We start from the raw sequence: 19,762 nt of genomic DNA, 5'->3' as shown, positions 1-19,762 counted from the left end.
CAATACATAGGGTTGACGTGCACTACTGCTGACCGCTGCCCTATACTGCAGCAGTCCTTCAGCGGTATAGGGACTAAGAGTTTTGTCACAGGGTGATTTAAAAAATGACAGGCAGAGGAAGAGGCAGGCCCTTCCGCAGGGGTGGTAGGGGTAGGGCAGGAGCAACAGCCTTGAGCCAAAGTGGGAAGTTGCAGAAGGTGCGTTCAATTACTTTAAAGGACGCACCAGACTTGGTTGAGTGGCTCACTCAGCCTTATTCTTCTGCACCCTCCTCATCCTCTCGATCTGCACCCTCTTCTTCACTCTCTGCTATGTGCACCCCCAAAGACACTACCACCAACAACACCACCACCACCACATACCTTCCGCTTGAGTGCAAATGGGGGCCTTCATGCTCCAGTGTTTTAATAGGGACCCCCGTATAAAAAGCATGAGGGTCAAGGACCAGTACTGGGTGGCAACGTACTTAGATCCCCGGTACAAACACAAAATGGCGGAAATGTTACCGCCGTCGCAGAGGGCTGTCAGAATGCAGCACTTCCAGGCCTTGCTTCGAGAAATGCTGCATTCTGCTTTTGCGTGCGCTGGCAGAGGAGCAATTCCCACTCCCAGAGAAGGATTTGCGGGTACCAATCCAACAGCGCCTGCAAGAAGAGGCCGGTTTGAAGATGTGTTGGTGACTTCGGATATGAGGTCATTCTTTCAGCCGACCCATCGACAGGTGTCATCCGGATCCAGCATCAGGGAACGCCTAGACCGTCAGGTGTCCGACTACATTGGGTTAACGGCCGATGTGGACGCTCTGAGGAGTGATGAACCCCTAGACTACTGGGTGGGCAGGCTTGACCTCTGGCCAGAGCTTGCCCAATTTGCAATCGAACTGTTGGCTTGCCCCTCATCCAGTGTCCTGTCCGAAAGGACGTTCAGCGCAGCAGGGGGGATTGTGACCGATAAGCGTACTCGCCTAGCTCACGACAGTGTTAACTACCTCACATTTCTAAAAATGAATGAGGCATGGATCTCGGAGGAATTCAACACATGTGATCAGTAGACCATGTATATGTCTATAAACAATTTTTGGAATCAAGCACACAGACCTTCTTAATTCATTTGGCTCACTTCCCTGACCCAAAAAAGCACACCGTACTATATGCCCCTACCCTCCTCTTTGAAGAGGTTGAGCGGTGTCATATTTCTACTGGGGCTGCTTATTATGAGGGGTTCCCACCATCCCTGTGCTGTGCTGACTTCCTCCTGGGTGTTCTTATTATGAGGGGCTCCCACCATCCCTGTGCTGTGCTGACTTCCTCCTGGGGGTTCTTATTATGAGGGGATCACACCATCCCTGTGCTGTGCTGACTTCCTCCTGGGGCTGCTTACGGTGCTGCTGTCAGCGCTGTATGTCACGGAGCTGCTGTCAGCGCTGTATGTCACGGAGCTGCTGTCAGCGCTGTATGTCACGGAGCTGCTGTCAGCGCTGTATGTCACGGAGCTGCTGTCAGCGCTGTATGTCACGGTGCTGCTGTCAGCGCTGTATGTCACGGTGCTGCTGTCAGCGCTGTATGTCACGGAGCTGCTGTCAGCGCTGTATGTCACGGAGCTGCTGTCAGCGCTGTATGTCACGGAGCTGCTGTCAGCGCTGTATGTCACGGAGCTGCTGTCAGCGCTGTATGTCACGGAGCTGCTGTCAGCGCTGTATGTCACGGTGCTGATGTCAGTGCTCTGTATTACGGTGCTGCTGTCAGTGCTCTGTATCTCCTGCACCCTCTTGTTTGCCTACCCTGGTCCCTGACCTTCCCTCTCCTCCATTGCCTTCATTAGCTCCATAGTCCTGAATTGTCAGAACAATTTCCCAAATAAAAAAAAAATGCTTGTAGTTATCGATCCCAAATTCACCTCATACATGTATTATGCTATTGTCCAGGTGGTGGGACTACGTGCTACCCCCTAATAATTACCCCGTGGCCGCAAATTCGACCTAAAGGTTTGCGAAATTCGCCTCCCATTGAAGTCAATGGAGCCCGCGGCGAACGGTCGTTTTCGCGAACGTTTGTGGCCGTTCGCGTTTCGCGTTCGCGAAACGTCCCGTCGGAAGTTCGTCCATCACTACCCATGAGCTTCCATAACTCTATAAATGGAATTTTGATAGTGTCACAAGTTGCCCATCAAAAGGAAGCTAAACTAATTTGAGCATCTGCTGGATGCTTGGCCATGACCCTACAGGTAGGAAACACACCGGAGGGTATATGGAACGCTGGAGTGAAGAAAGACCTAGCAGTGGAAGCTGAAGAGTAGTTAGACTCAAGATGAGCACCAGAGGAACCCAAAAGGCATTGAGGGAGGCATTTCAGTAGGATAAGACTTCGGGGCCTAGACTCCTATTGAAAAAGTTTGCTCAGGGTCAGCCCTAGGGTCATATCCAGGATGAAACAATGTTGAACAGTGAGACAGAAATGCAGTTAGGGAGTGTAGCCTAAGTTCTATGCCAGAGATAAAACAGGAAGCAATTCATAGGAAAGAAAGAAGACCAGGGAAGGCGGGATTCAAGCAAGGTTCGGACAACCGAGGTCAGCAACTTCAGTCAACTTCCACACATCATGAGTTACCAAAACTCTACGAAGGGCATTTTGATAGTGCCAAAGACTTCCTATGAAAAGCAAGCTGTGCCAATGAGGGCATGTGCTGGATGTGCTTGACCATGACCCTACAGGTAGAAAACACGCCTGAAGGTAGAAATGGTGCGCTAAAGCATGTGCCTGTGAACCACGAAGGAGAACTAAAGTGAAGGAGGACCTAGCACTGGAAGAGCAGTTAGACTCCAGAGGAGCGCCATAGGAACCCAAAAGGAATTAAGGGAGGCATTTTAGTAGGATAAGACTTCGAGGATCGGGACTCCTATTGAAAAAGTTTGGTCAGGGTCAGCCCTATGGTCATGTCCAGGATTAGACATTGTTGAACAGTGAGACAGAAATGTAGTTAGGGAGTGTAGCCTAAGTTCTATGCGAGAGGTAAAACAGGAAGCAATTCATAGGAAAGAAAGAAGACCAGGGAAGGCGGGGTTCAAGCAAGGTTCAGACAACCGAGGTCAGCAACTTCAGTCAACTTCCACTCATCATGAGCTACCAAAACTCTATGAAAAGGAAGCTGTGCCAATGAGGGCATGTGCTGGATGTGCTTGACCATGACCCTACAGGTAGAAAACACGCCTGAAGGTAGAAATTAGTGCGCTAAAGCATGTGCCTGTGAACCACAAAGGAGAATGAGAGTGAAGGAGGACCTAGCACTGGAAGAGCAGTTAGACTCCAGAGGAGCGCCATAGGAACCCAAAGGGAATTAAGGGAGGCATTTTAGTAGGATAAGACTTCGGGGATCGGGACTCCTATTGAAAAAGTTTGGTTAGGGTCAGCCCTATGGTCATGTCCAGGATTAGACATTGTTGAACAGTGAGGCGGAAATGTAGTTAGGGAGTGTAGCCTAAGTTCTATGACAGAGGTAAAACAGGAAGCAATTCATAGGAAAGAAAGAAGACCAGGGAAGGCGGGGTTCAAGCAAGGTTCGGACAAGCGAGGTCAGCAACTTCAGTCAACTGCCACTCATGAGCTACCAAAACTCTACGAAGGGCATTTTGATAGTGCCAAAGACTTCCTATGAAAAGGAAGCAGTGCCAATGAGGGCATGTGCTGGATGTGCTTGGCCATGACCCTACAGGTAGAAAACACGCCTGAAGGTAGAAACGGTGCACTAAAGCATGTGCCTGTGAACCACGAAGAAGAACGAGAGTGAAGGAGGACCTAGCACTGGAAGAGCAGTTAGACTCCAGAGGAGCGCCATAGGAACCCAAATGGAATTGAGGGAGATGTGTCAGTAGGATAAGACATCGAGCACCAAGACTCCTTTTGGAAGAGTTTGGTCTCCCACTTTTTTCAATAATCCTGTTAATGTTTTTTCGGAAACCTGGAGCTGCTGCTCCTCGAGTCTCTCCATGAATCAGAGCTTGGCCTGTAATATTCAGCTGCTTGCGGTAGCTGAGCTCTCTTTTATTATAATATTTTCTGCTGCCTTTATGCTGATTCTATTACTTGATAAGCGCCGAGGAGGGCGGCTGGATCAATGAACTGAGAAACGCCATTTCAGCGCGGCATCCATGCTCATCGCTGCCCTTTGATGGAGGAGGGAGCGGCGCCTCTCGCCGGCCTGTCATCGGTAATCGGGTCGCGTTCTATGTCACAAACAAAAACTATTAACTCAAAAAACAAATAAATTCACGGTGGTGATGCATAGAGCGACCACACTCACCATCCAATTCTACTCACCCTACAATCCTATCATTCCATCCCTTCAATCGATTGATGTTCTGATGAAGATTGAGACGTGATTGCCTTTATTTCCGTTTCTAGATCCTTGTTTTTTCAAGGTCAAACTAGAACAGAAGAAATGAGGCAAAAAAATGTCTGACTGTTTGTTATTTTCATTGTTTAAGGAGGAGAACAACATTAACATTCAAGAGGGTCCCATCAGAAATCATTTTTCCAGTAGAAGTCCACATCTCTTGTTTGTATACAGTATATCTAACATATAGCAATTTCCTGATCAGAGTCCCCCTTACATCAGGTGCCCCACCAGAGTCCTCCTTACATCAGGTGCCCCATCCAGAGCCCCCTTACATCAGGTGCCCCATCAGAGCCCCCCCTTACATCAGATGTCCCCACCATAGTCCCCCTTACATCAGATGCCCCACCAGAGCCCCCCTTACACCAGATGTCCCCACCAGAGTCCCCTATGCATCAGGTGCCCCACCAGAGACCCCTTACATCAGATGTCTCCACCAGAGTCCCCCATGGATCAGGTGCTCCACCAGAGCGCCCCCCACATCAGGTGCCCCACCTGAGCCCCCTTACATCAGGTGCCCCACCAGAGCCCCCCTTACACCAGATGCCCCCACCAGAGTCCCCTATGCATCAGGTGCCCCACCAGAGACCCCTTACATCAGATGTCTCCACCAGAGTCCCCAATGGATCAGGTGCTCCACCAGAGCGCCCCCCACATCAGGTGCCCCACCTGAACCCCCTTACATCAGGTGCCCCACCAGAGCCCCCCTTACACCAGATGTCCCCACCAGAGTCCCCTATGCATCAGGTGCTCCACCAGAGACCCCCTTACATCAGATGTCCCCACCAGAGTTCCCCATGGATCAGGTGCCCCACCAGAACCCCCCTTACATCAGTTGTCCCCACCAGAGTCCCCCATGCCCCAAAAGAGCCCCCCTCACCACATCAGGTGCCCCCACCAGAGTCCCCCTTACATCAAGTGCCCCCACCAGAGTCCCCCTTACATCAGGTGCCCCATCAGAGTCCCCTTTACATCGGGTGTCCCCACCAGAGTTCCCCTTTACATCAGGTGTCCCCACCAGAGTTCCCCTTACATCAGGTGCCCCATCCCAGTCCCCCTTACATCAGGTGCCTCATCAGAGCCCCCTTACATCAGGTGCCCCATCAGAGTCCCCCTTACATCAGGTATCCCTACCAGAGTCCCCCTTACATCAGGTGCCCCATCAGAGCCCCCCTTACATCAGGTGCCTCATCAGAGCCCCCCTTACATCAGGTGCCCCTACCAGAGACCCCCTTACATCAGGTGCCTCATCAGAGCCCCCTTACATCAGGTGCCCCCACCAGAGTCCCCCTAATATATCAGGTGCCTCATCAGAGCCCCCCCTACATCAGGTGCCCCACCAGAGTCCCTCTTACATCAGGTGCCCCAGCATAGTTCCTTCTTACATCAGATGTTCCCATCAGGTGCTCCATAAGAGCCCCGCTAACAATAAATATCCCCATCAGAGTCCCGATTACATCAAGCGTCCCCATCAGAGACCTTCTTACATCAGGTGTCCTCTTATGTCAGAGTCACCCTTTGCATCAGAGTACCCATCAGAGTCTCTCCTTACATTAGTGTCCCTATCAGAATCCCTAACATCAGGTGCCCCCCACCAGAATCCTCCTTACATCAGGTGCCCCCACTAGAATCCTTCTTACATCAGGTGCCCCCACTAGAGTCCTCCTTACATCAGGTGCCCCCACTAGAGTCCTCCTTAGATCAGGTGCCCCCACCAGAGTCCCACTTATGTCAGATCCCCTCTTATATCAGAGTCCCTATCAAAGCATTTCCTTACATCAAAGACCCCTTACATTGGGTGTCCTCCCTTTTACATCAAGCATTCCCCCTAACAACAAGTGTCCCTATCACTGTGCCCCTTTACAGTGTGAGGTCACCCAGTGCCCCCCACCCACACTGCAGCAAAATGTAGTTTAAAATCAGTGCACAAATACGGGGCTAAGAATGGCAAACAAAACAAAATGTCCCTGGTGTCACTAGAAGGAAAACATTTCCCCTTGTTAGTGATGTGACTGGAAGGAAAAAAGTCTCTACTTTGGTGGTGTCACTAAAAGGAAAAAATTGTCCCTGTATTGGTGGTGTCACTGGAAATAATGAAAAAATGTAGAATTGTTAGTGGTGTCACTGGAAGGAAAAGTGTCCCCGTATTGGTAGTGTCACTAAAAGGAAAAAATTTCCCTGGGTAGGTGGTGTCACTAGAAGGAAAAAAGTCTCAACATCGGTGGTATCACTGGAAGGAAAAGTGTCCCTGTATTAGTGGTGTCACTGGAAGGAAAAAAGTCTTTACATCGGTGGTGTCACTGGAAAGAAACGTTTCCCTGTATTGGTGGTGTCACTGAAAGGAAAACATGTCCCTGGGTTGATGGTATCACTGGAAGGAAAAAAGTCTTTCCATTGGTGGTGTCACTGGAAGGAAAAGTGTCCCTGTATTGGTGGTGTCACTAAAAGGAAAAATTGTCCCTGTATTGGTGGTGTCACTGAAAGGAAAAAATGTCCTTGGTTTGATGGTGTCATTAGAAGGAAAAAAGTCTCAACATCGGTGGTGTCACTGGAAGGAAAAGTGTCCCTCTATTGTCCCTGTATTGGTGGTCTCAGTAGAAAGAAAAAATGTCCTATTGTTAGTGGTGTCACTGGAAAGAAAAAAGTCTCTACATCGGTGGTGTCACTGGAAGGAAACGTTTCCCTGTGTTGATGGTGTCACTGAAAGGAAAAAATTTCCCTGTGTTGGTGGTGTCACTGAAAGGAAAAAATGTCCCTGGGTTGGTGGCGTCACTGGAAGGAAAATTGTCCATGTATTGGTGGTGTCACTAGAAGGAAAAAATGTCCCATTGTTAGTGGTGTCACTGGAAGGAAAAGTGTCCCTCTATTAGTGGTGTCATTGGAAGGAAAAGTGTCCCTCTATTAGTGGTGTCACTGGAAGGAAAAGTGTCCCTCTATTAGTGGTGTCACTGGAAGGAAAAGTGTCCCTCTATTAGTGGTGTCATTGGAAGGAAAAGTGTCCCTCTATTAGTGGTGTCATTGGAAGGAAAAGTGTCCCTCTATTAGTGGTGTCACTGGAAGGAAAAGTGTCCCTCTATTAGTGGTGTCACTGGAAGGAAAAGTGTCCCTCTATTAGTGGTGTCACTGGAAGGAAAAGTGTCCCTCTATTAGTGGCGTCACTGGAAGGAAAAGTGTCCCTCTATTAGTGGTGTCACTGGAAGGAAAAAAGTCTCTACATTGGTGGTGTCACTGGAAGGAAACGTTTCCCTGTATTGGTGGTGTCACTGGAAGGAAAAGTGTCCCTCTATTAGTGGTGTCACTGAAAGGACAAAATGTCCTTGGTTTGATGGTGTCATTAGAAGGAAAAAAGTCTCAACATCGGTGGTGTCATTGGAAGGAAAAGTGTCCCTCTATTAGTGGTGTCACTGGAAGGAAAAGTGTCCCTCTATTAGTGGTGTCACTGGAAGGAAAAGTGTCCCTCTATTAGTGGTGTCACTGGAAGGAAAAGTGTCCCTCTATTGTCCCTGTATTGGTGGTCTCAGTAGAAAGAAAAAATGTCCTATTGTTAGTGGTGTCACTGGAAAGAAAAAAGTCTCTACATTGGTGGTGTCACTGAAAGGAAAAAATGTCCCTGGGTTGGTGGCGTCACTGGAAGGAAAATTGTCCCTCTATTAGTGGTGTCACTGGAAGGAAAAGTGTCCCTCTATTAGTGGTGTCACTGGAAGGAAAAAAGTCTCTACATCGGTGGTGTCACTGGAAGGAAACGTTTCCCTGTATTGGTGGTGTCACTGGAAGGAAAAGTGTCCCTCTATTAGTGGTGTCACTGGAAAAAAAAAAGGAAAAAATGTCCCTCTATTAGCGGTGTCACTGGAAGGAAAAGTGTCCCATTGTTAGTGGTGTCCATATACCATAAAAGATGCGATTATTATTACTGTGCGATTATTGCACACTGCACTACAAGGGAGAGCGGTCAGTGGAATGTATTAAAGGGCATGTCGATCACTGAGACGCGCTGTGATGGCGATCTAATCCCCAGGCCCCCCCCCCGACTGTTTCATCACAATTTTCATACTGCACAGGTAAGGCGCATATTTAATTCGCTAAATTCTAACCGCCGTTCCTCCGGCGTGTTTTCATTGCTCTCTGAAGCGCCGTTCTATTTCTGGCGCGGGGAACGAACGTCTCTCATAATAAGTGAGAGCAATTAAAACGGAGGCACACTGTGCCGTACGGGACTCTCGGCGCTCCATAATTGATCTCCTAGTAGAGAATATTAGGCCGGTAATAGAAATTGCTTGATTATGACTCTCCGACAGTCAGCAAAAGACGAGTTTCACGCGTTTCATCCCCACGGCCCCCGCTGTCAATATTTCCCCCCTGAAAAATTTCCACGATCGCCCTATTGGCTCGTCCCGAGCGGGTCCGGTGCTGACTTTTTTTTTTTTTTTTTTTTACAAGATCGTGCTTCGCCGCTACGGTAAATGGCGCCAATCCCAGACTTTCCCTGTTCTGCCATTTCATTATTCCTATAGGGAGGACATTCGCCACCTAGGGGCCAACTTTATATTAGGCGGTGAAACCAGCATCCTGCTTAACAGCTGGCATCCATTAGTGGTCTGTCAGTTTTATACCAGAGAGTTCGGGTGACCCATTGATGAGCGGCCTCTCTGCTTTATACCAGGGTGTGCGGTCTTTAATCCAATAACGTGTGGCCTCTCTGCTTTATACCAGGGTGTGCGGTCTTTAATCCAATAACGTGTGGCTTCTCAATTATATACCAGGGTGTGCGGTCTTTAATCCACTGATTTGTTGTCTTTAGGTTTCATACTAGGGTGTGCGGTCTTAATGGGAGGTATTTTGGCTTTTAATCAGGTCTTTAATCCACTAATTTGTGGTCGTTTGCTTCTTATACCAGAATGTTCGGTCTTTAATCCCCTGATGTGTGGTCTTTAGGTTTTATACTAAGGTGTGCGGTCTTTGGTTTTTTTTTGTTTTTTTTTTACTAGGCTGTGCGGTCTTTAGTCCACTGATATGTGGTCTTTTGGCTTTATACTGGGATGTTCGGTCTTTAATCCCCTGATGTGTGGTCTTTAGGTTTTATACTAGGGTGTGCGGTCTTTAATCCATTAATGGGTGGTCTTTTGGTTTTATACTAGGGTGTTCGGTCTTTAATCCACTAATGGGTGGTCTTTAGGTTTTATACTAGGGTGTGCGGTCTTTAATCCACTAATGGGTGGTCTTTTGGTTTTATACTAGGGTGTTCAGTCTTTGATCCATTAATGGGTGGCCTTTTGCTTTTTTATACAAGGATGTGTGGTCTTTAGTCCACTGATGTGTGGTCTTTTGGTTTTACACTAAGGTGTTTAGTCTTTAGTCCACTGGTGTGTGGTCTTTCGTTTTTTTTTTTTTACTAGGCTGTGTGGTCTTTAGTCCACTAATGTGTGGTCTGTTGGTTTTATACCAGGATGTTCAATCTTTAATTCGCTGATTTGTTGTCTTTAGGTTTTATACTAAGGTGTGCAGTCTTTAGTCCACTAATGTGTGGTATTTTTTATTTTTATTTTATCAGGGTGTGCGGTCTTTAATCCGCTGATGTGTGGTCTTTTGGTTTTATACTAAGGTGTTTAGTCTTTAGTCCACTTGTGTGGGGTCTTTAGTTTTTTTTCTACTAAGCTGTGTGGTCTTATAACGGGATGTGCAGTCTTTAATCCACTGATTTGTTGTCTTTAAATTTTATACTAGGCTGTGTGGTCTTTAGTCCACTGATTTATGGTCTTTTGGTTTTATACTGAGATGTGCGGTCTTTAATCCACTGATTTGTTGTCTTTGGGTTTTATACTAGGGCGTGCGGTCTTTAATCCAGTCATTTGTGGTCATTTTGGTTTTATACCAGGATGTGCGGTCTTAAAGCCACTGACATGTGGTCTTTAGGTTTTATACTAGGGTGTGTGGTCTTTAACCCATTAATTCGTGCTTTCTTTGGTTTTATACTAGGATTTTCAGTCTTTAATCCACTGATTTGTTGTCTTTAGGTTTTTATACTAGGGTGTGCGGTCTTTAATCCACTAATGTGTGGTCATTTTGGTTTTGTACCAGTATTCGCGGCCTTTATGCCACTGACGTGTGAACTTCCAACATTATACTAGGGTGTGCAGTCTTTAATCCACTGATTTGTTGTCTTTGGGTTTTATATTAGGGTGTGCGGTCTTTAATCCCGTCATTTGTGGTCATTTTGGTTTTATACCAGGATGTGCGGTCTTTATGCAACTGACGTGTGGTCTTTAGATTTTACACTAGGGTGTGTGGTCTTTAATCCATGAATTCGTGTTTTCTTTGGTTTTATACTAGGATTTTCAGTCTTTAAACCACTGATTTGTTGTCTTTAGGTTTTTATACTAGGATGTGCGGTCTTTAATCCACTGATTTGTTGCCTTTAGGTTTTATACTAGGGTGTGCGGTCTTTAATCCCATCATTTGTGGTCATTTTGGTTTTATACCAGGATGCGCGGCCTTTATGCCACTGATGTGTGAACTCCTAGCCTTATACTAGGGTGTGCAGTCTTTAATCCACTGATTTATTGTCTTTGGGTTTTATACTAGGGTGTGCGGTCTTTAATCCAGTCATTTATGGTCATTTTGGTTTTATACCAGGATGTGCGGTCTTTAAGCCACTGACATGTGGTCTTTAGGTTTTTATACTAGGGTGTGTGGTCTTTAATCCACTAATTCATGTTTTCTTTGGTTTTATACTAGGATTTTCAGTCTTTAATCCACTGATTTGTTGTCTTTAGGTTTTTATACTAGGATGTGCGGTCTTTAATATACTAATGTGTGGTCATTTTGGTTTTATACCAGGACCCGCGGCCTTTATGCCACTGATGTGTGAACTTCCGGCCTTATACTAGGGTGTGCAGTCTTTAATCCACAGGTCTGTGGGTATGGGAAACTTTGATCTGCTGATATGTGGTCTTCAATCGAATAAATTTTGTTTTTCGATTTTGTACCAATCTGTGCAGTCTTTACTGATGTGTGGTCTCATAATTTTTATGCCGGGGTGTGTGGGGGGGGGGTTTTATTCCCCTGATGTGTGGTCTTTTGGTTCCATACCAGGCTGTGCGGTCTTTAATCCTTTGACATTCACGCCTCCTGTTGCATAATTCGATTGGCCCTACAAGTTCATGAGCCAGCGAGTAATTCCCTCATTGTGTGTGCCAAATCTTATTACCGTCCAATCCGCCACATCTGGGCATAGCAAATGGCTTCTAATTCTCCCCCTCCCCACCCCTGCCCCCACCACTCACAGCCGAGGGATTCACCGACCCACCACCAGAAATCTGCGCATTTCAATCAAGCGCCGTGCCTGGTCCCCACCGCCGGCTCAGCCGGGAAGAGGTCACGCTCCGCGCAAGGAATTATGTCATAATTATTGGGACCATTTCTTACAAAGGTCAAAGTCGAAATTTCTTTGCCCTTTTTTCCAGTTCCAAAATGTACATCTCCGTACAGCGGCTCAGGAATTTATCTCCGGAGCTTCAGTGTGGTTTTTATTCTGTTGAATCCCTCATTTCCTGTGTTGTCACCAAGACAGGAAGTACATAAAAAAGGGGGAGGAGCACAGACGCACCATGGGGGAGAAGTCGGGTTTTGATTGATTTTGCTTTTTTAATGGAGATGTCTTCACTTCCTTGTGTGGGGGAAAGGAAGAAAGTGAGGATGAAAGGGAAGGAAGGAAGGGGAAAGGAGAAAGGAAAGAAGGAAGGAAAAGGAAAGGAAGGAAGGAAAAGGAAATGAAAGGGAATAAGCAAAGTAAAGGAAGGAAGGAAGGCAACAGACAGGATGAAGGAAAGGAAGGAATTGAGGTAGAAAGGATGAGGAAAAAACAGAGAAAGGAATAGGGAAGGAAGGAAGGGGAAAGGAAAAGAAAGGAAGGAAATAAGGAAAGAAATGGAAATGAAAGCAAAGAAGCAAAGGAAAAGAAGGAAGGAAGGAAAAGGATAGGATGAGGGAACGAAAGGAAGTGTGGAAGAAAGAATAGGGTAAAAAAACGAAGAAAGGAATAGGGAAGGAAGGAATAAAAGGCTAGGATGAAGGAAAGGAGGGAAGTGAGGAAGAAGGAATGGGGAAAAAAACAAAGAAAGGAATAGGGAAGGTAGGAAGGAAAAAGGGAAAGGAAGGAAAGGAAAAGGAAAAGAAAGGGAAAGGATTGACAAGGAAAGGGAAAGGAATGGAAAGAGTGAAGAAAAGGAAGGAAGAAATAAAGGGAAGGAAAGGAATGAAGGAAACGGATAGGATGAAGGAAAGGAAGGAATTGAGGAAGAAAGGATGAGGAAAAAACAGAGAAAGGAATAGGGAAGGAAGGAAGGGGAAAGGAAAAAGGAAAGGAAAAGAAAGGAAGGAAAGAAATGGAAATGAAAGGAAAGAAGCAAAGGAAAAGAAGGAAGGAAGGAAAAGGATAGGATGAGGGAAAGAAAGGAAGTGTGGAAGAAAGAATAGGGGAAAAAAACGAAGAAAAGATTAGGGAAGGTAGGAAGGGAAAAGGGAAAGAAAGGAAAGGAAAAGGAAAAGAACAGGAAAGGATTGATAAGGAAAGGATTGACAAGGAAAGGGAAAGGAATGGAAAGAGTGAAGGAAAGGTAGGAAGAAAGAAAGGGAAGGAAAAGAAGGAAGAAAGGAAAGGGGTAGGGAAATAAAGAAGGAAAAAAGGAAGGTAGGATGGAAAGAAAAAAAAAGAAGGGAGGGGACGAACGAAAGAGGGGAAAGAAAGATGTAAGGAAGAGAGAAGGAAAGTAAGTAAGGAAGGGTGGAGGAAGAAAGTAAGGAAGAGGGAAAGGAAGGAAGTTAAGGTAGGGGACTATGAGAGGTGGTAGGAGGGTATTGGAGTGAGGGTAAAGGAAAGAAGCAAGGAATTATGTCATAATTATTGGGACCATTTCTTACAAAGGTCAAAGTCGAAATTTCTTTGCCCTTTTTTCCAGTTCCAAAATGTACATCTCCGTACAGCGGCTCAGGAATTTATCTCCGGAGCCTCAGTGTGGTTTTTATTCTGTTGAGTCCCGCATTTCCTGTGTTGTCACCAAGACAGGAAGTACATAAAAAAAAGGGGGGGGGGGGAGCCCAGACGCACCATGGGGGAGAAGTTGGGTTTTGAATGATTTTCCTTTTTTAATGGAGATGTCTTCACTTCCTTGTGTGGGGGAAAGGAAGAAAGTGAGGTTGAAAGGGAAGGAAGGAAGGGAGGGGAAATGAAAAAGGAAAGGAAAAGAAAGGAAGGAAATGAGAGGAAAGGAGCAAAGGAAATGCAGGAAGGAAAAGGATAGGATGAAGGAAAGGAAGGAAGTGAGGAAGAAAGGATGGGGAAAAAACAAAAGAAGGGAATAGGGAAGGTAGGAAGGGAAACGGGAAGGGAAGTAAAGGAAAAGGAAAGGATTGACAAAGAAAGGGAAAGGAATGGAAAGAATGAAGGAAAGGAAGGAAATGAGAAAAAAAGGGAAGGGAAAGAAGGAAGGAAAGAAAAACGAAGAAAGGAATAGGGAAGGTAGGAAGGAAAAAGGGAAAGGAAGGAAAGGAAAAGAAAAGGAAAGGGAAAGGAATGGAAAGAGTGAAGGAAAGGAAGGAAGAGAAGGAAGGAAAGAAAGGGGAAGGGAAATAAAGAAGGAAAAAAAAGGAAGGGAGGGGAAGAACGAAAGAGGGGAAAGAAAGATGTAAGAAAAAGAGAAGGAAAGTAAGGAAGGAAGGGTGGAGAAAGAAAGTAAGGAAGAGGGAAAGGAAGGAAGTTAAGGTAGGGGACTATGAGAGTTGGAGTGAGGGTAAAGGAAAGGTCAAAGTCAAAATTTCTTTGCCTAAAAATGTATATCTCTGTACAGCGGCTCAGAATTTATCTCCAGAGCCTCAGTTTGTTTTTTATTCTGTTGAGTTCCTCATTTCCTGTGTTGCCACCAAGACAGGAAGTACATAAAAAAAGGGGGGGGAGGAGCACAGACGCACCATGGCGAAGAAGTTGGGTTTTGATTGATTTTCCTTTTTTAATGGAGATGTCTTCAATTCCTTGTGTGGTCACCACAACAGGAAGTGAGGGGTGAATTCCCCAACAGGGACACCAACGGTAATAAAATTCCGAATGACAAATTTTTTCCCACTAAATCCAGAACAAAATAGTTGAATTTTCCCAAATCTGTGTAATCTGTTGGCAAGCTTTATAAACCGGCTCTGTACACACAGAATGTTGTGGAATAATTAGCAGCTGTCAAATCCGGTAAATGTGAATAATGACTTCTCTTCCAGCAATAAGGAAAAATGTGTCGCCTCGTCTCTGACACCTCCCTCCGCCTGTTCTCACCCGCTAATGCCAGCGATGGAGCAGATTACACCTCGCAGATCAATGGAAATGTGCGTTCAATCTTGGGTGAGGGGCTGTTCTTACTGGAGTCAGAGCCATGGAGGGGATCCGCGGGAGAACCAGAACACGGGAGGAAGGAAAGGAAAAGAAGGGAAAGGAAGGAAAAGGTAAAAAAAGTGAGGAAGGAAAGAAAATGAAAGGAAAGTAGGAAAGGAATGAAGGAAAAGGAAATGAAAGGAATGGAGGAAAGGGAAGGAAGGAAGGAAAAGGGAAGGGAAAAAAAGAAAAGAAGGAAGAAAGGAAAAGCAAAGGAAAGAAAGAAGAAAGGAAGGAAAAAAGAAAGGAAGAAAAGAAGGAAGGAAAAGGAAAGGAAGGAAGGAATATAGGGGAAAGGGGAGGAAATGGAAATAAAAGAAAAGGAGCAAAGGAAGGAAGTGAGGATGAAAGGGAAGGATGGAAGGAAGGAAGGGAAAGGGAGAGGAAAAGAAAGGAAGGAAAGAAGGAAGGAAAAGAAAAGGAGGGAAGGAAAAGGAAAGGAGGGAAGGAAAAGGAAAGGAGGGAAGGAAAAGGAAATGAAAGGAAAGAAAAGGAAAGAATGAAGGAAAGGGAAATGAAATGAAAAGTAGGAAAGCAAGCAAGTGAGGATGAAAGGGAAGGATGGATGGAAGGAAGGAAGGAAAGAAGGAAAAGGGAGAGGAAAAGAAAGAAAGGAAAGAAGGAAGGAAAAGGAAAGGAGAGAAGGAAAAAGAAAGGAAGGAAGGAATGAAGGAAAAGGAAAGGAAATGAAAGGAAGGGAGGGAAGAAAAGGAAGGAAGGAAAAGGGGAAGTGAAATAAGAAAAGAAGGAAGAAGCGAAACGTAAAGGAAAGAAGGAAAAAAGGAAGGAAAAAGAAGGGAAGAAAAGAAAGGAAGGAAGGAAAAGGAAAGGAAAAAGGGAAGGTAAGGGGAGGAAAGGGAAATAAAAGAAAATAAGGAAAGAAAGAAAGTGAGGATGAAAGGGAAGGAAGGAAGGGGAAAGGAAAAGAAAGGAAAAGGAAATTAAAGGAAAGGGGAATGAAAGGAAAAGAGGAAAGGAAAGGAAGGAAGGAAAGGGGAAAGTAAAAAAGAAGGAAGAAAGGAAAAGCAAAGGAAAGAAAGAAGAAAGGAAGGATAAAGAAAGGAAAAAAAATGAAAGGAAGAAAGGAAGGTAAGGGAAAGGGGAGGAAAGGGAACTAAAAGAAAAGTAGGAAAGGAAGAAAGTGAGGATGAAAGGGAAGGAAGGAAGGAAGGGGAAAGGAAAAAGGAAAGGAAAAGAAAGGAAGGAAGGAAAAGGAAAGGAGGGAAGGAAAAGGAAATGAATTGAAAGGATCAAAGGAAAGGAAGGAAGTGAGGAAGGAAGGAAGTACGGAAGGAAGGGGAAAGGAAAAAGACCGGGAAAAGAAAGGAAGGAAGGAAAAGAAAAGGAGGGAAGGAAATGAACGGAAAGGACCAAAGGAAAGGAAGGAAGTGAGGAAGGAAGGAAGGAAGGAAGAAAGGATGGAAGGAAAAGGATAGGATGAAGGAAAGGAAGGAAGTGAGGAGGAAGGGTGGGGAAAAAACAAAGGAAGGAAGAGGGAAGGGAAAAAAGGAAGGTAGGAAGGAAGGAAGGAAAAAGGGAAGGAAAGGAAAGGATTGACAAGGAATGGAAAGAATGAAGGAAAGGAAGGAAGTGAGAAAGAAAGTGAAGGGAAAGAAGGAAGGACGGAAAGGGGAAGGGAAATAAAGAAGGAAAAAAAGGAAGGTAGGAAGGAATGAAAAAAAGTGGTCACAACACAGGAAGTGAGGGTAAATCTCTCTGTTGGGGACACAGATAGTGCAGTAAAGGAGTAGAGGTATTTATTCCTGTCTAAAAATAAAAAGTCTTATCAGCATTTCTACTTTTTATCATCCTCCTGACATTTCACCAGAGTGGAATTTTGATTAAAATGGGAACAATCGATTCAGAAAACTCTGCAGGAATGTCAGCTGGGAGACGTCATGTGGAAATATGATGATGTGGGGACGAGGAATGAATGGGGCTCTCATTGGACGGTGTGCACACTCCGGGAACAATGGATGGACCCTGGTGGGCCCTCGGTAAGAGTGGGCGCCGGGCCCTGTGATCAGAGCCCTCCTTTGTTGTGCAGAAATCTGCAGAAGGTAGGCACATTATTCTGCCTGTAGGCTGATCAGATATTTCTATTCAAGGTGGTGCAGAAGAATGCAGAACGTTCTGGAAATTTCGGAATTTTTGAATATGTTACATTGTCGACGAGGCAGAAAAAAAAAAAAAGCCACATGCCGAGTTGCCCACTGCTTTCAGCTTCTCTCAGATCTGACTTGTGGCTGATATCGCTTCACAGAGAAAAGAATCCTTCCAGAGCCCGCAAAGAAAGATGGATCAGTTCCTTGGAACCGAATATTCCCAGACCAGTAATTAGAGAGTTTATAATTTGTAAGGAAATTGTCTGCTCCTACTTAGAATTCTGTTATTGATTTTGTCGTTGGGTTTTGCCATTATGTCATAAATCCACCAAGAATTTCACAGATTAACTGCTCTTACTGTAAAGAACCTCTCATGGTAAAAGTCATTTTATGCTACATATCTATAACTGTTACCTCCTGCTCTTACCTGTATGCCAACCAGTGGCGTCGCTAGGGGGGCGGGGGGGGGCTATTGGGGCTATAGCCCCGAATCTGGGGCTCATAGCCCCAAGTCTCTGCAGGGGTCCCCAACGGGAGGGGATGCTCTCTGGAGACCCTGATGTAAGTGGGGGGCTCTCTGGGAACCCTTATTTAAGGGGGGTGCTCTCTGGGGACCCTGATTTAAGGGGGGATGCTCTCTGGGGACCCTGATTTAAGGGGAGGTTCTCTGGGGACCCTGATGTAAGGGGGAGGCTCTCTGGGGACCCTGATGCAAATGGGAAGGCTCTCTGGTGACCCCGATGCAAGTGGAGAGGCTCTCTGATGTAAGGGGGGCTCTCTGGGGACCGTGATGTAAGTGGGGGGCTCTCTGGGGACCCTGATGTAAGTGGGGGGCTATCTGGGGACCCTGATGTAAGTGATGGGCTCTCTGGGGACCCTGATGTAAGGGGGAAGCTCTCTGGGGACCCTAATTTTAAGGGGGAAGCTCTCTGGGGACCCTGATGTAAGTGGGGGCTCTCTGGGGACCCTGATGTAAGTGGGGGGCTCTATGGGGACCCTGATGCAAGGGGGGGCTCTCTGGGGACCCTGATTTTAAGGGGGTAGCTCTCCGGGGACCCTGATGTAAGTGGGGGGCTCTCTGGGGACCCTAATGTAAGCGGGGGGCTCTCTGGGGACCCTGATGTAAGTGGGGGGCTCTCTGGGGACCCTGATTTTAATGGAGTAGCTCTCTGGGGACCCTGATTTAAGGGGGGGTTCTCTGGGGACCCTGATGTAAGGGGGAGGCTCTCTAGGGACCCTGATGCAAATGGGAAGGCTCTCTGGTGACCCCGATGCAAGTGGAGAGGCTCTCTGATGTAAGGGGGGCTCTCTGGGGACCGTGATGCAAGGGGGAGGCTCTCTGGGGACCCTGATGTAAGTGGGGGGCTCTCTGGGGACCCTGATGTAAGTGGGGGGCTATCTGGGGACCCTGATGTAAGTGATGGGCTCTCTGGGGACCCTGATGCAAGGGGGAAGCTCTCTGGGGACCCTAATTTTAAGGGGGAAGCTCTCTGGGGACCCTGATGTTAGTGGGGGGCTCTCTGGGGACCCTGATGTAAGTGGGGGGCTCTATGGGGACCCTGATGCAAGGGGGGCCTCTGGGGACCCTGATTTTAAGGGGGTAGCTCTCCGGGGACCCTGATGTAAGTGGGGGGCTCTCTGGGGACCCTAATGTAAGCGGGGGCTCTCTGGGGACCCTGATGTAAGTGGGGGGTTCTCTGGGGACCCTGATTTTAATGGGGTAGCTCTCTCCTGGGGGACCCTGATGTAAGTGGGGGGCTCTCTGGGGACCCTGATGTAAGTGGGGGGCTCTCTGGGGACCCTGATGTAAGTGGGGGGCTCTCTGGGGACCCTGATTTTAAGGGAGTAGCTCTCTGGGGACCCTGATGTAAGTGGGGGGGCTCTCTGGGGACCCTGATGTAAGTGGGGGGGCTCTCTGGGGACCCTGATGTAAGTGGGGGGCTCTCTGGGGACCCTGATTTAAGGGGGGCTCTCTTGGGACCCTGATTTTAAGGGGGTAGCTCTCTGGGGACCCTGATTTAAGGGGGAAGCTCTCTGGGGACCCTGATGTAAGTGGAGGGCTCTCTGGGGATATATATACACACACACACATGTATATTACTGTATATACATGTGTATGCCCGCCCAAGCGTATGACTTTCTTTAATACGCTGCTATGGGCTCTAGCCCCAGATCTTTTGTAGACCTAGCGACGCCCCTGATGCCAACTGTCCCAGATTTGCCAGGTCAGTGCAGTATTGTGGACCTTAGTCTCAATGAAGATGTGCCTCCCCCCCCCCCCCGGGCCAGGGGCAGGCTGACAACTCATGGGGACCCCCGGGCAATAGGAGATTATGGGGCCCCCAGGCAATAGATTATGGGGCCACACAGTACACACACACACAGTATAAACACACAGACACACTATATATACACACACAGTATACACACACTGAAAAGATACTGGAGAGGCGGGGCAGCTATAATCTTGGGATTTTTTTTAAAAAAACACAGATTTTTACATGCTGTCCCTGGTTTTATTGAGGATGGCATCCCTGATGGGGCCCCTTGGTGGCACGGGGCCCTCGGGCGGTGCCCGAGAGCCCGTATGGTCAGTCTGCCCCTGCCTGGGGCCATGTCCTTGGATCAGAGTTTCCCCCTTAATTGACTTGCTGCACATGCACGGTAAATCAATAAGGCCTCCTGTACCTGGGCATGAAAAATGCACAGCACAGGGATGGTGGGAACCCCTCATAATGGGCACAGCAGGTGTACAGACCTGGGAACTCAGCACAGGGATGGCGCGAACCCCTCATAATGGGCACAGCAGGCATACAGACCTGGGAACTCAGCAGAGGGATAGTTGGAACTTCTTTTA

This window comes from Lithobates pipiens, unplaced genomic scaffold (genome assembly GCF_037356315.1).
Source record: "Lithobates pipiens isolate NorthernLeopardFrog02 unplaced genomic scaffold, aLitPip1_a1.2 Scaffold_30, whole genome shotgun sequence".
Classification (NCBI taxonomy): Eukaryota; Metazoa; Chordata; class Amphibia; order Anura; family Ranidae; genus Lithobates; species Lithobates pipiens.
The sequence above is the reverse complement of the archived record's forward strand: the minus strand, read 5'-3'. Positions refer to the sequence as shown.